At 41.1% G+C, this 21,213-nt stretch overlaps 1 non-coding gene and 1 pseudogene across 1 annotated transcript; both read right to left on the reverse strand.

Annotated features, from left to right (window-relative positions):
* Positions 1-206: 206 nt before the first annotated feature.
* Positions 207-3,018, reverse strand: LOC136319170 (NHP2-like protein 1 pseudogene; annotated as a pseudogene).
* Positions 3,019-5,018: 2,000 nt separating this feature from the next.
* TRNAF-AAA (transfer RNA phenylalanine (anticodon AAA)) lies at positions 5,019-5,094 on the reverse strand. Its single transcript has one exon. It is a non-coding gene; the product is annotated as a tRNA-Phe (tRNA).
* Between the last annotated feature and the right edge of the window lie 16,119 nt (positions 5,095-21,213).

Raw genomic sequence — 21,213 nt, forward strand, 5'->3', positions numbered from 1 at the left:
GGGAGATTAGGGCAGGGTAGGGGGCTGTGGGAATGAGCTATAAAACAAAACAAAAATAACACAAAAAAGAAGTAAAAGCCAGGTGTACTGCTGTGATATTTTAAAACAGGAGAAGGTACCTGGAAACACCACATGCTAACACAGAAAAAATGATACCCAACCCCAGGGGGCGGAGCCAGCACGAGAATGTGGCTGAGGCCATAGGGTTAGCCTAAGAGCCTTTCAGTGGACTGTTGAGTGCATTGCATCTGCGGCTTCAGCCTTGAGCCCTCTTTTCTGGTGATAGCACAGGTGATGACAGGCCCGGAGACCCCACAGGCCCGCCCCAGGGCCTGCCTGGAGTGCACCAACGCACCAGTACCAACGTGTGGGGCCGTTCTTGTCTCTACACCAGGAGCAGCAGGAGGTGCAGCATGACCTGCAGAGCTGGGTTTGCAGCCGTCACAGTAACTCAGAAGTGCCTCTGTTGAGGGTGTTGGTGGCCTCATTGGCTCCTTTCAGAAGCGGCTTGTAGTTACATGGCTGTTGAACAAGGCCCAATTGTGTTTTGGTGAGATGGGTGTTGGCGAGAGGGCAGGCCTTCGGATTTCCAACGGCCTAGGTCACAGCTGGGGTGCTGGGGTCTCACCTCTCCTCAAACAGAGCTGCAGACGTCAGTGAAGGGGCGCTCCCCCTAAGTCATAATTCTCTATGTTTATGAATGTGTGCATGTGTGTTTTTAAATGTATGTATGTGTGTGTATGTTTGTGTATATATCAATATATATAAATGCATGTATGTGTTGTAGGTTTGCTGATGTCTGTATATCTTTTGAATCTATCCATATATACATCATTCTGTATATATGTAGAAAGATATATTAGTTCTTGTTTTCACTTTTATTATAAGAAATTTCCATTATATAAACAATATTAAAATGAACCACCATGTGCCTCAAAACAGTTAAAACTTAAAATCTTTCTGAATATGCAAATGTCCAGAGCATACCTTTCTCAATACTTTAAAGGTATTTTCTGCCAAGATTGAAGTGATTGAACTCTTCAGGTTTTCCTTTCCCAGAAAATAAGTGTTTCTTGTTTTCCACGTCAATCAAATGCAATTGTGAGCCTCTTTCTTTTAAAGAAACAACCCATGTGTGTAAGCAGTGTAGCCAATTTGCTGCAGGATTTCAGCTCCAAGAAGAATAGGAGCTCTGCCTCTCAGATGGGCTCATCTGCCTGTACAGAGAGTTAAATGGATTTAATGGGGGAAGAGGGAGAACCATTGAGGTTACACGGTGCGCCTGGGGATAATGGTTCCTAGTCCTAAAGAGCGAGGAGAGTGAGCAGGCAGAGCACATACATTTGAACTTTCAGGGAGGGATGTCCAGGCACAAGCAGGCAGGGCCGCCACGGTGCACCCCTTTCTTTTCCGGGATGATCAGGGCCCCACCGAGGTCCCGCATCTCTGCAGCCCGTAGCTGTGCAGTTTCAGAGGTGAATGCACAGAGCTGTGACCACTGATTTGTCAGGAAGGCAGCATGGCCCTCTCTGCTTCTTGTCATCAAGTCAAAACAAAACTAGTGTGTGCCCTGGCCAGTTGGCTCAGCAGTAGAGCGTCAGCCCGGCATGTGGAAGTTCCAGGTTCGATTCCCAGTCAGGGCACACAGGAGAAGTGACCATCTGCTTCTCCACTCCTCCCCCTCTCCTTCCTCTCTGTCTCTCTCTTCCCCTCCCATAGCCAAGGCTCCACTGGAGCAAAGTTGGCCCGGGAGCTGAGGACAGCACCATGGCCTCCACATCAGGCGCTAGAATGGCTCCAATTGCAGGGGAGGAACGCCTCAGGTGGGCAGAGCATCGCCCCCTGGTGGGCATGCCGGGTGGATCCCTGTCGGGCCCACGCAGAAGTCTGTCTGAGGGCCTCCCCGCTTCTAACTTCGGAAAAAAAAAAAAAAAAACAACCCAAAACCCAAAAAACAAAAATAAAAACCGAGCATGTGAAGGGACATTGGGGTGTGTTCAAAGTTGCCTTCTCAAGTCCACCCTGCACCAGATTCTCTGGCTCTAGGCAGCTCCTAACTTACCGGGCCAGCAACTTCCGCTCACTTCCCTTCCTCCTCCATTCTCTTGCCAAGGGAGTGGGTGCGGACACGTGCACGGGCACACACACACACACACACACACAATGAATACACTTAAAATTTAAAAATTTTTAGCCCTGGCCGGTTGGCTCAGTGGTAGAGTGTTGGCCTGGCGTGCAGGGGTCCCGGGTTCGATTCCCGGCCAGGGCACACAGGAGAAGCGCCCATCTGCTTCTCCACCCCTCCCCTCTCCTTCCTCTCTGTCTCTCTCTTCCCCTCCTGCAGCCAAGGCTCCATTGGAGCAAAGATGGCCCGGGCGCTGGGGATGGCTCTGTGGCCTCTGCCTCAGGCGCTAGAGTGGCTCTGGTTGCAACATGGCGACTCCCAGGATGGGCAGAGCATCGCCCCCTGGTGGGCAGAGCTTCACCCCTGGTGGGCGTGCCGGGTGGATCCCGGTGGGGCGCATGCGGGAGTCTGTCTGACTGTCTCTCCCCGTTTCCAGCTTCAGAAAAATACAAAAAATAAAAATTAAAAAAAATTTTAAAATTTTTAATTGAATTATCAAAGTGACATTGTTTAATAAAATTATGTAGGTTTCAGGTATATAATTCTATAAAACATCATCAATATATTGTGATTTTTGTTCACGATCCCAGGTGAATAGGCTTTCGAGTATTTCTCCCAATTCGCCACTCCCCCTTCTGACCCAGTGGGACAGACACAGGTTAGCGTTTTTACTGAAGACCAGTTAGCAGCTGCAGTCCCCCCGGGGTGTGGGTGGGGGTGGGCGTGGGGTGGAGGGGAGAATAGGAAATCTGCATAGGGAGAAGGGCTCTGCACGCCCCTCCTCCGGGGAGGTCGGGGTCTGGGGGTCTGGGGAGGGCGGCTGGGGTGCCGCAGCATCGAGATGCAGGTGCAGGGAACGGAACCACAGGTGCGCGCGGGGGAGAGCGCGGCATGGCTCAAGGAGTGACAGAAGGAGTGGCAGGTGGACAGGAAGCCGCCTGCTCCCAGTATCTGCTGACTTGTGACACCTGCTGCAGTGTTTGGAAAAGTGGAAGGAGCGCAGGAGTGCGCCTGGGAAGCACTGACAGAGCGATTGTGCGAGCTGAAGTTGATGGCGAACGCAGAGGGGCTGGCGGAGAGCGCCCAGGCGGCGGCGGGGGCCGGAGCGAAGCTGTCTATCCCGAAGCAGGTGCCGGGAAACGGTGGAAGCCGTGCTGCACCTGGCACTGCGCTCCACCTGGATGCTGCTGCGGCAGGTGCTTCGCACAGGGCTCCGGTCGTTCTGCCACAGGCTGGGCTTGTGCGTGAGCCGGCACCCGGTCCTCTTCCTCACCGTGCCCGCAGTCCTGACCATCACCTTCGGCCTCAGCGCGCTCAAACGCTTCCAGCCCGAGGGCGACCTGGAGAGCCTGGTCGCTCCCAGCCACAGCCTGGCCAAGATCGAGCGCAGCCTGGCCGGCAGCCTTTTCCCCCTGGACCAGTCCAAAAGCCAGCTCTATTCGGACTTATACACCCCTGGGAGGTATGGCAGGGTGATCCTCCTCTCCCCGCCCGGGGACAACATTTTGCTCCAGGCTGAGGGGATCCTGCAGACCCACCGAGCTGTGCTAGAAATTGAACCAAAGGGGCTATAATTATATATATATTTTTTCTCATCTTGCAGGGAGAGCCATCAGCATAGGAAATGTGTGGTGGAGGGTATTTAGTGCTAGAGGATGTCGGGCAGGGTGCACAGACGGTAGCCAGGATAAAAGTGAGAAGCCCTAACACCACATTCAAAGTATGCTTCTGCTGCGTGCTTCTGCTGCGTGCTTCTGCTGATTAAAGAGGCAGCTGAGGTTTCATCAGGATTCAGAAGTAACAGGTTGCTGCTTTGATCCCCAGTCAGGGCACATGCAGGAACAGATTGATATTTCTCTCCCTCTCACCCTTCTGCTCTTTTTAAAATCAATAAATTAAAAAAAAATTTTTTTTAAGGCCTAGAAGTAATTGCTTCTTTCATTGGGGAAGGACGTATGGACAATTTGGGGAAAAAAGAGGAAAAACATTAAGGAAAACAATGTAAAATGCAAATGTGTGTGTTTATTAGGAGTTAATTAGTGACTGCAAGGTGGGTAGTGAAGATTTAGCACTGACAGAGATTTCATTTCCATTGCCAGGTGAAATAACCCCTTATCTGCTGGCAGCCCGGCTTGACTTTGCTATTTGAGTGTCTGTGCGTATGTATGCCGGTGTGACCGTCAGTAATAAGTTATGACTGTAATTGGGATCCCATGGATTTGTGTATGAATACGGTAGAGAGTCAAACAATTGTGTATGCTTGTTTTTGCATGCAAACATATCTGGAACTCTAGATCTAAGTGGAAATAATTAATGTGCCATGAAGTGATGAACTAAGACAAGAGTTTGTAAATGTTTCTGCAAATGACATGTAGCAAATATTTTAGATTTTGCAAGCCACATACTGTCTTTTTTCTACATACTTAAAATTTTTTTTTCTTTTCTCTTTTTTCCCCTTTTTCCTCTTTGTTTTTTAACAATTCTTTTAAAGGATTGATGTTCCTTTTTTAATTGTGCCTATATTTTCCAATCTTATAAAAACCATTAGAACTGTTCACTGTTGTTTATTTTTTTATTTTATTTTATTTTTTTTCTGAAGCTGGAAACAGGGAGAGACAGTCAGACAGACTCCCGCATGCGCCCGACCGGGATCCACCCGGCACGCCCACCATGGGGCGATGCTCTGCCCACCAGAGGGCGATGCTCTGCCCATCCTGGGCGTCGCCATGTTGCGACCAGAGCCACTCTAGCGCCTGAGGCAGAGGCCACAGAGCCATCCCCAGCGCCCGGGCCATCTTTGCTCCAATGGAGCCTTGGCTGCAGGAGGGGAAGAGAGAGACAGAGAGGAAAGCGTGGCGGAGGGGTGGAGAAGCAAATGGGCGCTTCTCCTGTGTGCCCTGGCCGGGAATCGAACCCGGGTCCTCCGCACTTTAGGCCGACGCTCTACCGCTGAGCCAACCGGCCAGGGCTTGTTGTTTATTTTTAATGTAAGAGTATGGTTGTCCTCTTCCTGAATCTTAGGCACAGACATGTGATTTATTTTGGCCGAGAAATATGACTCGAAGAAACATTCATTATGTCTGATGGGAATAAATTGCTAGGGCCTTTTTGTCTACTGTTCTCCTTCCCTTCCAGAACAATTGGAAGCACCATGGGATTTTCAGAGCTAACCCCATAGCGTGGACATCAGTTACCTGGTCATCACCATAGTGAAACTTGTAGGAACAAGATACTGACCTTTTTTGTTGCAAACCACTGAGACATTTGGGAGTTGATTATCATTCACTCAACTCTACCACATACTGTCAATCACCATACTATTTTTCTTCCATAATTTCATTGAGTCCTGCATATTGATTTTCAACTCTGGGATTACTGATTTTGTTTTCATAGGACCACCAACACAATAAGACAAGGCCCAGATCTTTCTAAGTATGAAAATAAGAGATCTGAGTTCTAAATCTCACTGTTTCTGCTAGCTCTAGGTGATAAAGCATCAAACTTTCCTTCCAGAATAGTCTTAAAAGAATAACTATATCAGTCTTATTTACCTGATTGCAGTGGGAAGAAAAGAGTATATGTGGAAAATATTGTCACTGACATTAATGACCTTTTGATGGACAATAATGATACTAATAAATGGTCTATTTTTTTTTAAATTTTTATTCTTTTTCAAGTGAGAGGAGAGACAGATTCTCACATTCACTTCGACCAGGATCCACCTGGCAACCTCTATTTAGGGCCGATACTCTGCTCATCTGGGGCTGCTCATAACCAAGCTATTTTCAGCACCTAGGCCAGAGGCTCTATGAAGCCATCCTCAGTGCCCAGTGCTGGTGCACTCGTATCAACTGAGCATGGCTGCAGAAGGGGAAAAGGGAGCAGGTGGAGAAGCAGATGGTCCCTTCTCCTGTGTGCCCTGACTGGGAATCAAACCTGGGACATCCTCGATGCTCTACCACTAAGTCAACTGGTCAAGGTATAAATGGCCTATTTTTATTTCATGTTTGTTTGACCTATTTAACATTCCCCATGTTGATTATTTCTTATATCATGGAACATCTTCATTTCTAGATACGTTAAAGTGGATTTACACAAAGTATTTCCAATCACACATATATTATTAGTCTCCCTCTAGTCTAGTGCTTCTCAAACTTTTTGAAGTTGGGGTGCATTTAAAATCCTACTAAATGATTGTAGGCACACTATATACAAATTTCTGAGAAATATGTTATAATAATTAAGTCAAGTATTAAAGAAAAACAATATAAAGTCCAAGCATGCTTTTTAGTAATTAAATGAAATACATATGACAAATTAAATTTATTCTGACATTAAAAAACATTTTTATGTTACATTTTTTGAGTTATGCTTTTTAGAATTTGTAAAAAAGAGGGGTTAAAAATTAAAATGTCAAAAAGTTATCTTTTATATAAATACATTCTTAGTAAGATTTAGTAAATTCAGCAGGTCCTGGTGTGAATGTGTTAAGATTTTTCATTCTTGTGTTTATGAGAAACATGAGTCTGATGTGTCCTAGTGATTTCTTCAATGTTTGGGCATATATTTGAAAGGCAAACTCTCATTTCCTTGTCAATACATTGAAGAATTTTTCTCTTTTAACTCTTAATTATGTTGAGGGTAGAAAATCCTAATTAACATAAATAGGATATTGAAACTTGTAGTAATATGTTCAAAGCTTTTTTAGATATTGCCACATATTCTTCTTTTATAGAATTTCAAAAGGTTTCAAGAGACAATTCCTATGTTTAATCATCAACCCAAAACCCCATCCATACATATCATCTTAACTTTACACCAAACAAAGGATAGAAGAAACTTGCCTCCAGTCTTTCCAGGGAACATGGGGGGTAGTGTAAACAATCCAGCACCACAGCTTAACAGCCTTTTGCAACCTAATCAAGCAAGTGAGGTGGGAGGTTGGGCAGAATGTCAGCTTACAGCCAATTCCCCACATCTCTGTCCCCCAAAAAGCTAAACTCCAAAAACCCTGTTGGTTTTTTGGTCCCCAACAGGCACATATTTCTCTAGAATACCATAGGGCACACCTGGAAATCTTGTAGGGCGCACACTTTGAGAACCAGCGCTCTAGTCTGTGCTCTGAATTCATGCCATCTATTTGGGGTTTTTTAAACAAAATATACTTTCTCTAATTATGTCTGTGGTTCAGCCTACACTATTCTTCATTCCTTCCTTTTTTCCTTCCTTCCTTCTTTCCTCCCTCCCCCCTCCCTCCCTCCCTCCCTTCCTTCCTTCCTTCCTTCCTTCCTTCCTTCCTTCCTTCCTTCCTTCCTTCCTTCCTTCCTTCCTTCCTTCGCTCTGTGCTTTGTAGAGAATGTTATAATTATGCAGAGTTTATTGGTCCTATCCTAAAACTTCTCCCTATGTTTGGTCTCACAGTGAATAAGTGATAGAAAAACAAGTGCTTCAGGGAAGTGAGCAACATTTTCATATCCTCCCCAGGTTTCTTCTATTAAAAAAAAAATAGAAACAAGACCTGTTAGTTCAGAAAATATTTGTATTTTATAGGAAACCTGAAGAAATAACTTGGGATTGATGTATGACTTCAGTGTAAATGGAGTAGGTTCACAGTTGTTTTTATGGAAAATAGCACAAGGAAAAACTGTGTTTTGTGTACTCACAACTGTAAACCTACGTTTACCCCACCCTGTATATTAGTCAGTTTGTAAGTTCCTTATTCATTTTCATAATGTTTAAATAATTTTTATCCATTGATTTTAGAGAGAAAGGAAGACAAAGAGAAAGGGAGAGAGACACATATATTTTCTGCTCCACTTACTCACGCCGTCATTGGTTGATTCTTGTATGTACCCTGACTGAGGATCAAACTCTCAACCTTGGCATATTGATATGATCATCTAACTGAGCTACTTGGCCAGGGCTCATAACAATAAATTTTAATTTGCACTGGGTCCAATTTATTTTAGTCTATTTTATTATCACTATTTTTTGCAGTATCTATTTTGATATATTTTTTAGAGAAACTTGGTTCCCCACATAGTCACAATGATACTATCCTATTGTGTATGGCCAGTAGCCGCTGCCACCATCACAGCCGTAATGAAACAATGGAGTCATGAACTGGTGGGCCATTGCCTTTAATCCTAGCTCACACCTTGTGGGCAAGCAATACACACAGTGGGAAAACATTTCCCTTTCCATTCAGGGCTTTCAAAGCCACTGACTTATCCGAGAATCAGAGGCCCCACCAGCCTTATTCACCTCTGTTCCCCATCTCCTTCTCTTTACACAAACTCTGCACAAACTGGCTTCTCCTTCAGCACTCTGCCATCTTGGCTGGCTCTCCTCTGCAATGCTGATAACAGGACCTGGGTGAGAGAGAGCCCCCAGTCTCCCTTATCTTATAATGTAGAAATTAAAGCCTTTAAGCCAATACATATACAAATGAGAAAGTCTCTGATACAGAGCCACTTATCTGAGGCATAAATGGGATTCCTCATAAGAGTACACCACCCCACTGCAATAGTCAAGGGTGTGGGGAAAAGCTTAGTTTTGAGAAGATCTTAGTATTAGAAGGATGTTGAAAAGATCTTGGTATTAAAAGAGTGGGAAAGGCTTAGTCTTAGGCTATAAGGACCTTTCCTTCTTACAGCCTATCCCCCACACTTAATGCAAACTATAAGCGAGCAAACTTATATATCATATTTACAAACTTATTTGAGTAACACTATGTTTCTTTTAAAATTTTATAGTTATTGCTTTGTTGTATAGGGCTGTGATTAATTTCAAAATAACTTCTATATGTGAAATAGAATCATTATTTTCCATTTAACCATTGTTATCCCAACCTCTCTGCTTAAAACATCATCTGCTTTCATATGTCAACTTTGTATAAAATAAATCACGATTTCCACTAATTTCCACTAGTATTTCCTAGTACTTTCACTAGGAAGGTACTGGGCCCAGAGCAGGTCTGTCTCAGGTCAGCAGGTAATACGTGGGTTCTTGACTTTGTGTAAGAAAGATTTCCCCACATGAGTCCAGGTGATTTTGAGAATGTGTTTATAAAAGCTGGGGACAGTGAAACCAGGAAGGGCTTTGAGTAGAAACAAGAGGAGAGAGCCTAAGTGGGGTTCTGATGTGACTCTAAAAACGTTATGGAAAGAAGTGAGCCTAGGCAGGGCTGCTTTGGGTCACTGGGCAGTCAGAGAAAAGAGGCCTTGGAGACCGGCTCAGCGGGCAAGTCCAGGAGGAGCTGCCGCTGCCTACTGCTCCCCTGGTTGCAGGTCTCATGGAGACCCTTAGAATTCAGGAGAGAAAAGTAAAGCTACACATCTGACAGAGAAGAAAGGCGTGGGGGTGTTCCAGAGAGAGCCCAAACTGGGTTTTTGTCTTGAGGATTCATATTGTTTTCTAAAGGCGGGGATTTAGGGAGGAGTTTACTAAAACATTCATCAGCTTTATGCTGATGCACCAGAATGGGATTTATTCCCCTGCCTTTATCTGTTTGGGTGTGATTGGCACAGATGGTGCTAATTGGATTTCTGCTGTCTATCTCTGAGTAGGGTGATTTATGCAATGTACCCTCTGGTTGGGGAGGAGAAGAAGAAACTTTTACTCTTAAGTCCCCTAGGTTAGGGACGATAGGATTTTGTTTTTTACTAGATTACTATAAACTATTTGGCCATTTAAGTATCTGTCTCAGTTTCCCTGTTCCACCTGCCCTGGCACATTGCTGACCGCTCACGATTAACTCGTGTTTTCCTGCCCAAATGTTGCTGACCGCTCACGATTAACTCGTGTTTTCATGCCCAAATGTTGTTGACTGGTCACAAGTTAACTCGTATTTGCACTTGCATTAGCTATTTTAATTTTTGAAACTCAGGGTAATATAGGATTATTGTATTTGTGACTCTTCGCCCTGAGGGTCGAAGTTTGAAAAACAACGCACCGTTCTATATTCTCATATGGACTCTTTTTCTTCCCACTCTTCCAGGCGTGAGACCGCAAAATCAAAGGTTCAATAAACAAAAATAATCACAGTGTCTAGCCATCTAAACTTGGACTATCTTCTAACTGCTCGCAGTCTGAACATACATATCAAGGATATTGTAAACTCTTCCTATGTTGTGTTCAATCCAGCTAGAACGTGTAAAGTGTGTGTTTCAAAAGGAAAGCGCAGCGAAACCAGATATATAATATTTGCAAAACATGTTGCATACCATTACATGTGGGTGATTGCTATACAGTATACCATACCAAAAAAAAATTACTAAAATATATATATGTATAAAATAAAACACATAGCAGATATGTACAAAGTTTCATTTAAATTCATTATGTATAAATAAAGTATACTGAAGTTTATTTAGATTCTTTCACTTTCATACTCAATTACGTAAAAATAGCCAGTGACATGAGATAGCGTCTGTGTAAAGTTGCCGGTCAGCAATGTGTTAATAACCTGTCTGAGTTCCGCATGTACAAAGCTGGGAAGTCAGCATTCCATTCTAACAAGTAAAAACCTGAACAGACTGGAAAACCAACAACTCTGCTTGGATCCGTCAGAGAGGGAAGGACACAAGGAAAACGGTGGCTACCAAGATTGACAAAACAGACAGGCGAACTCAGCAAATTCTGTCTTCCCACAGCAGAAAGTAACAAAGTGAGACCTCAGGGGAGCCAGTGCCCTGGAAAGAAAAGCCTGAACTGCAGCTAACAAATTGCCAGAGGCTCAGTGTAGACGAATCTCACTGTTAAGAACTCCAGGGGGACCTAGTCATGTGCACCCCCCCCCACAATTTTGTGAAATTGACTGGGGACCTACAGTAAATGTTGGAGAACCCCCCATCCAGACTCCTGGCCAAGGGAGGGGGCAAGGAGTCCCTAACCCCCCCTAAACTCTTAGGGGTATGATCACAGCTTGATTAACCTGGGAAAAGGAAACACCCAACTCTAGCGAGCCCTAGCCATCCTTTCCTAACTAAGGGGGTAGAAAAAAATAAACGAGAGAAACACTTGTGAATTTCAGAGTCCAGAGGCAGAGGCTGGGTGAAAGACTGAGACCTAACTATAGGACTATAGCAGGGGTCCCCAAACTACGGCCCGCGGGCCACATGCGGCCCCCTGAGGCCATTTATCCAGCCCTCGCCGCACTTCCAGAAGGGGCACCTCTTTCATTGGTGGTCAGTGAGAGGAACATAGTTCCCATTGAAATACTGGTCAGTTTGTTGATTTAAATTTACTTGTTCTTTATTTTAAATATAATATTTGTTCCCGTTTTGTTTTTTTAATTTAAAATAAGATATGTGCAGTGTGCATAGGGATTTGTTCATAGTTTGTTTTTGTTTGTTTGTTTGTTTGTTTGTTTTTATATTTTTCTGAAGCTAGAAATGGGGAGAGACAGTCAGACAGACTCCCGCATGCGCCCGACCGGGATCCACCTGGCATGCCCACCAGGGGGCGATGCTCTGCCCCTCCGGGGTGTCGCTCTGCCATGACCAGAGCCACTCTAGCGCCTGGGGCAGAGGCCAAGGAGCCACCCCCAGCGCCTGGGCCATCTCTGCTCCAACAGAGCCTCGGCTGTGGGAGGGGAAGAGAGAGAGAGAGAGGAAGGAGAGGGGGAGGGGTGGAAAAGCAGATGGGGGCTTCTCCTGTGTGCCCTGGCCAGGAATCGACCCCGGGACTTCTGCATGCCAGGCCGACACCCTACCACTGAGCCAACCGGCCAGGGCCTCATAGTTTTTTTTTATAGTCCGGCCCTCCAATGGTCTGAGGGACAGTGAACTGGCCCCCTGTGTAAAAAGTTTGAGGACCCCTGGACTATAGAACACCTTCCCTACCCACACCTTGCCTCCACATTAATAAAAGCCCATCTAGTATGTCAGGCTTTGCTATCAAGAAAAATTTACAAGGCTTCCCAAAAGGCAAAGAACACATTTTTTTTTTTTTTTTTAAGTGAGAGGAGGGGAGATTGTGAGACAGACTTCTGCATGCTCCCCAGCTGGGATCCACCCAGCAACCCCTGTCTGGGGCTAATGCTCAAATCAACTGAGCTATTCTCGGTGCCAGAGGCTGATGCTCCAAACAACTGAGCCACTGGCTGTAGGAGGGGAAGAAAGAGAGAATGGGGAGTGGGAGGTGGTTCTCCTGTGTGTCCTCACTGGTAATTAAACCCAGGACATCCCTATGCTGGGCTGATGTTTATCCACTGAGCCAATTGGCCAGAGCCAAAAACCACAATTTGAAAAGAGAGCAAACATCGGAAGCAGATGTGGCAGGGATATAAAAATGATCATACTGGGAATTTAAGACAACTATGATTAATATGCTTAAAGCTCTAATGAATAAAATAGACAGCATGCAAGAGCAGATGTGCAATGTCAGCAGAGACATAGAAATCTTTAGAAAGACCCAAAAGATAACATTAGAGATAAAAAAAAAATCACTGTAACAGAAATAAAGAATGCCTTTAATGGGATTGTTAATAAACTGGACAAGTCTGAAGAAAGAAACTCTGCGCTAGATGGTATAGCAATAGAATTCTTAAAAACAGGCAAGAAAATAGAAAAAAATAGAATATCTAAAAACTTGGTGCAACTACAGTGGGTGTAACGTATTTATTATGGGACTACCAGGAAGAAGAAAGAGAGAAAGGAGCAGAAAAAACATTTGAAACAGTAATGACTGAGGATTTCTCCAAATTAATGTTAGGTCAGTTCACAGATCTGGGAGACTCAGAGAACACCAAACAGGATAAAGCCAAAAAACATGGCTCTGGACATCTCATCTTCAAACTACAGAAAATCAAAGATAAACATGAGTGTAAGGGGAACTGACTTCTTTCTCAAACTGTTGTTTTCCAAAACATGAAAATGACATATTTCTGCATATCTTTAAGTCTCATTAATGTTTTGTAGAGATCATTCACATCTTTAACCAGATACATTACTAGATATTTGATATTTTTTGATACTTTTATACAAAGTAATTCATAATTGCTCATTGCTATCTTGTGGAATACAATTAGTGTTTGTATCTTGACCTTGTAGCCTATAATATTGTTAAATGCATATTTTAATGTTAGTATACATAATTTCTATAGTTTTTTAATGTACACTATCATGTCATCTGAGATAACAGTGTATTCTAAATTTATTTTTTTATAATTTTTTACTTGCTTTATTGCACTGTCTAGAATTTCAAGTAAAATGTGGAAAATATTTGGTAATAATAGATAGGTGTGCTTTGTTTCTAATTTTAAGAAAAAAATCAACATTTGTTAATTATGATTTTAGCTTTAAGCTTTCCAGATGTTATTTACCATATAAAAATTGCAATCTTACTTTTCTGAAAACATTTATTTTTAATCATGAAAGCTTTTATCTATGAATTAATAAAATGTTCCACTATTCACCTTTGTCTACTTTGGTTGTCATATGATTTAGTACTTTATTCTGTTAATGTGGCAAATTATATTATTTTACTTTTCAGTTTAAATAAAATTTGCATTTTAGGGAGTAAATTGTAAGACTGTGTAACACTGAGTAATAATACTGTGTTAAGGAATTTGTGTTTACACTCATGTAGAATGTTAAAATATAAATATATTTATATTTTAACATTAAAATTATAGAAATATATTTTCTATTAGCTTATGCTCTGATATTATGTATTAGCTTATATATTTTAATGTAAATATTAGTTTAAATTGGTGAAGGAAAATATCAATTTGCTGGTCTTATAAAATAATCTTGAGAAATGACTCTTTGTTTTATTTATTTTTTATTTTTTGTATTTTTCCAAAGGTAGAAGTGGGGAGGCAGTCAGACAGACTACTCCATATGATGCGGCCGACCGGGATCCACCTGACATGCCCACCAGGGGGCGATGCTCTGCCCATCTGGGCCATTGCTCCTTTGTGGCCAGAACCATTCTAGCACCTGAGGCAGAGGCCATGGAGCCATCCTTAGCACCAGGGTCAACTTTGCTCCAATGGAGCCTTGGCTGCGGGAGGGGAAGAGAGAGATAGAGAGTAAGAAGAGTGGGAAGGGTGGAGAAGCAGATGGGCGCTTCTCCTGTGTGCCCTGAATGGGAATCGAACCTGGGACTTCTACACACTGGGCCAACGCTCTACTGCTGAGCCAACTGGCCAGGGCCGACCCTTTGTTTTACATTTTCTTTTTTTTTTAATTTTTTTTATTTATTCATTTTAGAGAGGAGAAGGAGAAACAGAGAGAGAGAGAGAGAGAGAGAGAGAGAGAGAGGAGAGGGGAGGAGCTGGAAGCATCAACTCCCACTTGTGCCTTGACCAGGCAAGCCCAGGGTTTTGAACCAGCGACCTCAGCATTTCCAGGTCGACACTTTATCCACTGCGCTACCACAGGTCAGGCTGTTTTACATTTTCAAAAAGATTTTGGGTAAAAATATTGTATTTCTTCCTTGTAGCTTTGATATATTTCAATGTTTTTTTTCCCAGCTTTAATGAAGTATAATTGACAAATAAAATTATAACATTTAAAGTATATGTCCTGCTCATGTTAAATAAATAAACATTGTGAAAGTATCGTTTATTTCCACCATCACCTAGTTAAACAACACGCCATCACCTCAGATAATATTTGTTTATTTATCTATTTATTTTTAGAACTGTTAAAAGATATTTGGGTCTAGAGTTTTTGGTAAAATGTGTTTTTAACTTACGGTTTAAATTATTAAAATAGCTTTATAAAGCTATTCTCTATTCATTCTGTTATCAATTTTTAAGTTGTATTTCTCTGGGAATTTGTTCATTGCTGTACAATTTATTTGTATAAAGTATCTTCTTATTGTCTTAAATGTTTGTAGGATCTGAATGATAATACATTTCATATGATATTGATGATTTGAAATTTCTCTTCTTTCTTTATCAGACTTGTATGGATACATGTATTAATTTAGTCTTTTCATTCATCTTTGACTTGTTTTTTCTTCTCGTTGCTTTCCCATATTCTACTTCATGTTTCACATACTTAGTTTTTTTCTGTATTATGCTTTATATTTAATTTACATTTTAATATAAATGTGTTACAATTTGTTATAGTTGATATAGTGTCTATTGGGCAAATGAGTTTGTAAATTTTGTATTTTTTGAGTTTGCTCACATTTAGTGTTAAAAAATGGTGCTGGGCAGCGCCAGGTATGTGATATGTGAAATTGCTAATTACCTTCCTGCTTAGGAAGGGCCATTGTTATGCTAATGTGGCTGGAGGAGAGGTTTTCATGCCAGAAAAGTTTTAAAAGGAAAGAAGAAAAGGAGGAGAAGCCAAGATGGCAGGGAAAGAAAGAAAAGCCAGTTTTGGAGAGAAAGAAGCCAAGATGGCAGAGTGGGAACAGAGAGGAGAAGATGGGGAACCAGAGAGGTGAGGGGCTTTTGTCAGCTCCACTGAGACTCATGAGGCCTTTCATTCTAGAAAAAAAATAGAAGGATTTTCCTGGTTGTGGATGGAGAATGTGTCAGTGGCTTTGGGAGCTCTGTGTGTTTGCTGACTGATGCGAGGCTAGAATAAAGGATGGCCCACCATTTTCTGGCTCTGCTGTTTCTTTACCGTCTGCCTGAATCTAATGGGAACCTGCATATGAATGGCCATGATGGCAGCAGCCCCTGGCCTTACAGTGTCCTTTTTAAAAATATAGTCATTTAGAAGTTTATTTTTTTCTTTAAGTATTGCTAGAGCTACATTAAATTGGCTTTAATATATGATGTTTTTATTGTTATTTAACTCATTTAACCTTTCTTTTAAAAAATTATTTCAATGTTCCTTTATGTATATTGAGTGCATAGATATTTAAGCTATGATATATTTTTGATAAATTAAAAGATCATCATTAGTAAGTACTCTTTATTTTATGGAGACATTTATCAAATTTTACATAGTATTTGAATAGTGAATCAAAATTTTAAGTTAACAACTGCATTTATATTTTTTCTTTGGGAATAAAAATACCCATTTATAAAGAAAGACAAACTTATAGCTACCCAAGATGATAGAAACATTTTATATGACAACAATATTGTCTTATTATTAACATATAACTCGTATGTAACATAACTGCTTCGTATGATATTTTTGTGAGTTGCTCATTTTTTATTATGAAAAAGATAGGACATAGAACAAAAAAGATGTATGTGAAAATGGTTGCAATAAATTGTTCTTCATTAAGTTCTTCAAATAATAGCTTTATCAACAACTCTTCTTAGGCCTGACCAGGCGGTGGCGCAGTAGATAGACCATCAGACTGGGATGCGGAGGACTCAGGTTCGAGACCCCGAGGTCACCAGCTAGAGCCTGGACTCATCTGGTTTGAGCAAGGGGTTACTCGGTCTGCTGAAGGCCCACGGTCAAGGCAAATATGAGAGAGCAATCCATGAACAACTAAGGTATCTCAAGGAAAAACATGATTGATGCTTCTCATCTCTCTCCGTTCCTGTCCATCCCTCTCTCTGACTCTCTTTCTGTCTCTGTAAAAAAAAACAAAAACAAAACTCTTCTTTTGCTAATATTTTAACATTATTATATGTCAGTAAGAGAGCAAACTTAATGGGGTAATTGGAAAGCTGAGAGGGTGATTTGGAAAATTTTGCCAAGCTTTGAGCCACTACCATTTTGTGTCAACTGTCAGTTTACACTTCTGAGACTCAAATAGGCTCATGTCAGTAGAAATGAGAAAATGTAAAGTTGATGGCAAGATATCGTGAATGTGGAATAATCAGGTTTGGCAACCGTTTGAATGTAAGGAGCAAAAAAGAAAAATATAAATAATTAAAATGTCCCCATTTAGAATAGGCTGACTAGAAGCATCATAAATAAATGGAAAAAAAAAAGCTTATGTTTTTAAAGAAAAAAATGAATTCAGCATTGAACATGTAGTCATCCATCAGGAAATTCATGTCAAAATATTCAGCTGGTTGAATGTTTATTAGTGTTGAAATGATTACTAGTTCTAATTTTGATTATAGGTTAGTTCTGTTTAAAATGTGAATAATAGCTATTTTTAGGGCCTGGAGATGATATACTTAAAAATATAAATTTTAAAATTCTGTGTAATGTGGGTAAAATGTCCTCAGAGATGAACAGAGTCAGGCATCTGAAAACTGTAAATCAGTTGCTGTCCATTCTGAACATTTTTTAACTTAGATTTTTGTTGTTTTTACTGTTATTTATTTTTTAATTGGTTTTTAGACTGTAGTAATGCAGATTAATTATGTATTTAACTTTTTTTTTTTTCTTTTTCATTTTTCCGAAGCTGGAAATGGGGAGGCAGTCAGACAGACTCCCGCATGCTCCCTACCGCGATCCACCTGGCATGCCCACCAGGGGGCGATGCCCTGCCCCTCTGGGGCATCGCTCTGTTGCGTCCAGAGCCATTCTAGCGCCTGAGGCAGAGGCCACAGAGCCATCCCCAGCACCCGGGCCATCCTTGCTCTAATGGAGCCTTGCTGCGGGAGGGGAAGAGAGAGACGGAGAGGAAGGAGAGGGGGAGGGGTGGAGAAGCAAATGGGTGCCTCTCCTGTGTGCCCTGGCCTGGAATCAAACCCAGGACTCCTGTACGCCAGGCCAACGCTCTACCGCTGAGCCAACCGGCCAGGGCCATGTCTTTAACTCTTGCCAGGATTCCTGGAATTCCTGGAAAACATTAGATAATTTGGAGGAAGGGGCGGGGCAGGAGTGCGGGGTGAATCATCTGGGTGAAAACAAGATTCTTATGGAGTGACCACAGGTGGGTTCATACCGGTGCCATCTCACTTGTTGAGCCCTTCCTTGTCCTGCGGCTGGTGATAATTTGGAATTTTTCAGGTTTAAGAGTATTTTAATAAAAGATAGGGGTCAATTAATGTTAGTAATGGAGAATTACTGTGTGTTTGTATGAGTAAGGGTTTTTTGGTTAGCCCTGGTTACCACTCAGGGAATGGACAATAGTTAGAGACTACAGCAAAATAACAAATGATGTGAGACATGAGAATTTATATATTAAAGAAATAGAATGAGAAAATAAAGAATAACAACCTAAGTTACTCTTTAGTGAGTGGCTTCTCTGTGTGAGACACTGTCCTCTTTTTGTTGGCTTATTTCATTTGATACTACCAACGGCCAATGTGATATATCCAAAAATCCCTTACTTAGGGCGTTCACAAAAGATTTATCATGACTCTTATTTTTCCTTTTCTTTAATATACATAATTTCTCACTTTCTGGTGTCTGTGACTTCTGATATATTCACTGTTTCCACATCTGGAAGGGGAAGGGGTGAATATCCTGTTCACACTCCATTTTTCAAATTTACTTATTTATTTAAGTATAGTTGGTATACAATCTTATATTGGTTATATTAGTTTCAGGTGTACAATAGAGTGATTGAACATTTTTATACCTCACAATGTGATCACTTTACTAATTAATCATCACCATGTAAACTTACCACAATAATATTATCTGTATTCCTTTTCCCCTTATCACCCATCCACCCCCTCTCCTGTCTGCTAACCTTGATCTCCAATTTGACGGCTTATTTTTCTAGGTTTCTAACATTTGCTTTGACTACTTTTAGGATGCAGATTTAGTTGAAATCTATCTTCAAACATCATTTGCCCAAAACACATTACAGGGAACCCACCACCTCTCAACTCAGAAAAGAAGATAAACTTGTGCTTGTGTGGTGAGAATGGTGATATATGTCCAAAACACAGCCTTAGATAAGAGCTCACCATTGTTTCATAGCATTATTTACTTGAACTGCATAATGGTTTGTTGGAATATATAGAAAAAAAATTAATTGGGTACATTTCCAGATTTTAGGTTAAAAAGATTTCTAAGCATTACTTTTGCATTGAGAAAGTAATGGAAACCAGTGATAAAAATAAGATTAGTCCCTGAAGCATTAGATACTCTAAAAAGTATTTTAAGTATAGAGTATTTTCTAAATCTCTAAATCAAGGCCAGGATGTCTCTAATCCTTTTAATGTGTATCAAATTGGTCAAGTTGTACTTGGAAAGGACATGAACAAAGTTGGATGGTTTCCGTTTTATTGTAATATGTATTATGTCATGTCATTGTTGTGTTATTATTACCAAAAGTGGTAATATGCATGGAAAAGAGAAAAGCTCGTATGTAAAGATCTGGCCACATATCTCCATTGTTTGTAATTAAGAACTCTGTTTAATATCTCTGGTATACTTGGTTGATCAATTGATTTTGTGTTTGGCTTTATGTATCCAAAAACCCAAACTGACTGTGGTTTACACAAGATAAGGTAGTCCAGGGCTGGGTGTCAGAGACATGTGAGCCTTATTTCTTGTTCTCTGCCTCACTCTACATATATGTGCCTCTTCATGGTCCAATTTATATAGATCATAGGGAAAAAAGATACATTTAACTTGCTTTCCTTTGAGCAAAATTTATTTTCAGTGAAATTTATGTTTTTAATTATCTTCTAGCTAAAGTACTGAAATCACTAAGTCTTTATTTTCCAAACCTTCTTCAGTTACTATATAGAGTCCACTATCTTTCATAAGTTAGAATGATATTTTCTAGACTTCCTCAGGATGCTTTATTACCCATTCTTTATATATTCACGGGGACAGGGTGGCATGTACTACTCTTCTGCGGAGGAAATGCTATCGGTAGGAAACCGCTTCTCTTCACTCTGTTTTTTTCCCTCCACCGAAGAAAAAAGCTTTCTCTGATTGGTCATATGAGGTAAGGAGCTGCCCAGTACCAACATCTAAGGCGTATGTGTGCTTTTCTTTTCTCTCTGAATGATCAGACTGCATGCTCCCCAGGCTCAGTCCCCCAGCCCTCCTCGCTCCCCACTGTGGCTGACCTTATGCCTGTGGGGAGGCCTCGAATTTTCAGAGGATTTAACTTGGGTGGGTAATTTCTTTTGTGGGGGAAGGAAAAAGGAGGAAAGATATTTTAACAATTTCCAGGAAATAGTCTCCAATCCAATTTTAACAGGAGTAAATCTAAAACTTAGATTGTTCTGACTCTTGTATCTATCTCTCCATTAGTGTAGGGCTTGGAGGGCACAGAAAAATGATTAATTAATTTATCTCAGTGTTCAATAAGTGCAGGTAGAGGGGAATACTGGCCAGTACATAGTCAATTAACAGTTTCTGCCATACCTGATTTTTTTTTAACCTTCTTTTGGACAAAGTGTTACATTTGTTGTGGGGGAAAAAAAAAACCTCAGTATTTTTTCCAGCTATTTTGAGACATAATTAATAAATAAAAGTGCAAAACATGATGATTTGATATACATATATATTGTGAAAGGATTCCCCCATCAATTTGATTAACACATGTATCACCATACATACTTACTTTTTGTGTGTGTGTGAGAGAACTAAGTTCTATTCTCGTAGCAAATTTCAACCTCCAGGATGAAGTAAAATAATGAGATTCGTTCACTTTAATAATCTCAGTGTTTACATACCTTTACCTGCTGTCAGATCTCTGAAACATATATTTGGGGTGTGTTTTCCCCCCAGTTTTAATAGTTGTTCATAGGGTATAATAAGCATGCTTTTTCTTACTGCATTATGGTCTAAAGTAAAAAAAACTTTGAGTTTTTGAGGGAAATATTTTGAGTTTACTTTTACCTTAGGTCTAAGGAACACATCTGAGAGGAGGGAGGTATTTTCAAAGCCTTTTCAATTGACTATCTGCTACGTAATGAATGAATCCCCAGGAATGAATCCAAAGTATCTATATTTTGCATAAGTGTCCCTAGCTGGTTATTAGGCAGAATAAGGATTACAAACCCCTATATCCCTGGCCGGGTAGAGCACTGTCCTGATATGCCAAGGTTGTAGATTGAATCCCCAGTCAGGGCACATACAAGAATCAACCAATGAATGCATAACAAAGTGAAACATCAAATTGATGTTTCTCTTTCTCGTTTCCTCTCTCTCTAAAATCTATAAATTAAAAAGAAGTATGTAACAACAAATCAACAAACCTGTAGAGTAGGGTATATTAAGCAGAGATGTGGTTTACAGTTTTCTTGTATGTGTTATATGGAATGTACAGTGTGTCCATAAAGTCAT

The sequence above is a fragment of the Saccopteryx bilineata genome, chromosome 1 (assembly GCF_036850765.1).
Source record: "Saccopteryx bilineata isolate mSacBil1 chromosome 1, mSacBil1_pri_phased_curated, whole genome shotgun sequence".
NCBI lineage: Eukaryota > Metazoa > Chordata > Mammalia > Chiroptera > Emballonuridae > Saccopteryx > Saccopteryx bilineata.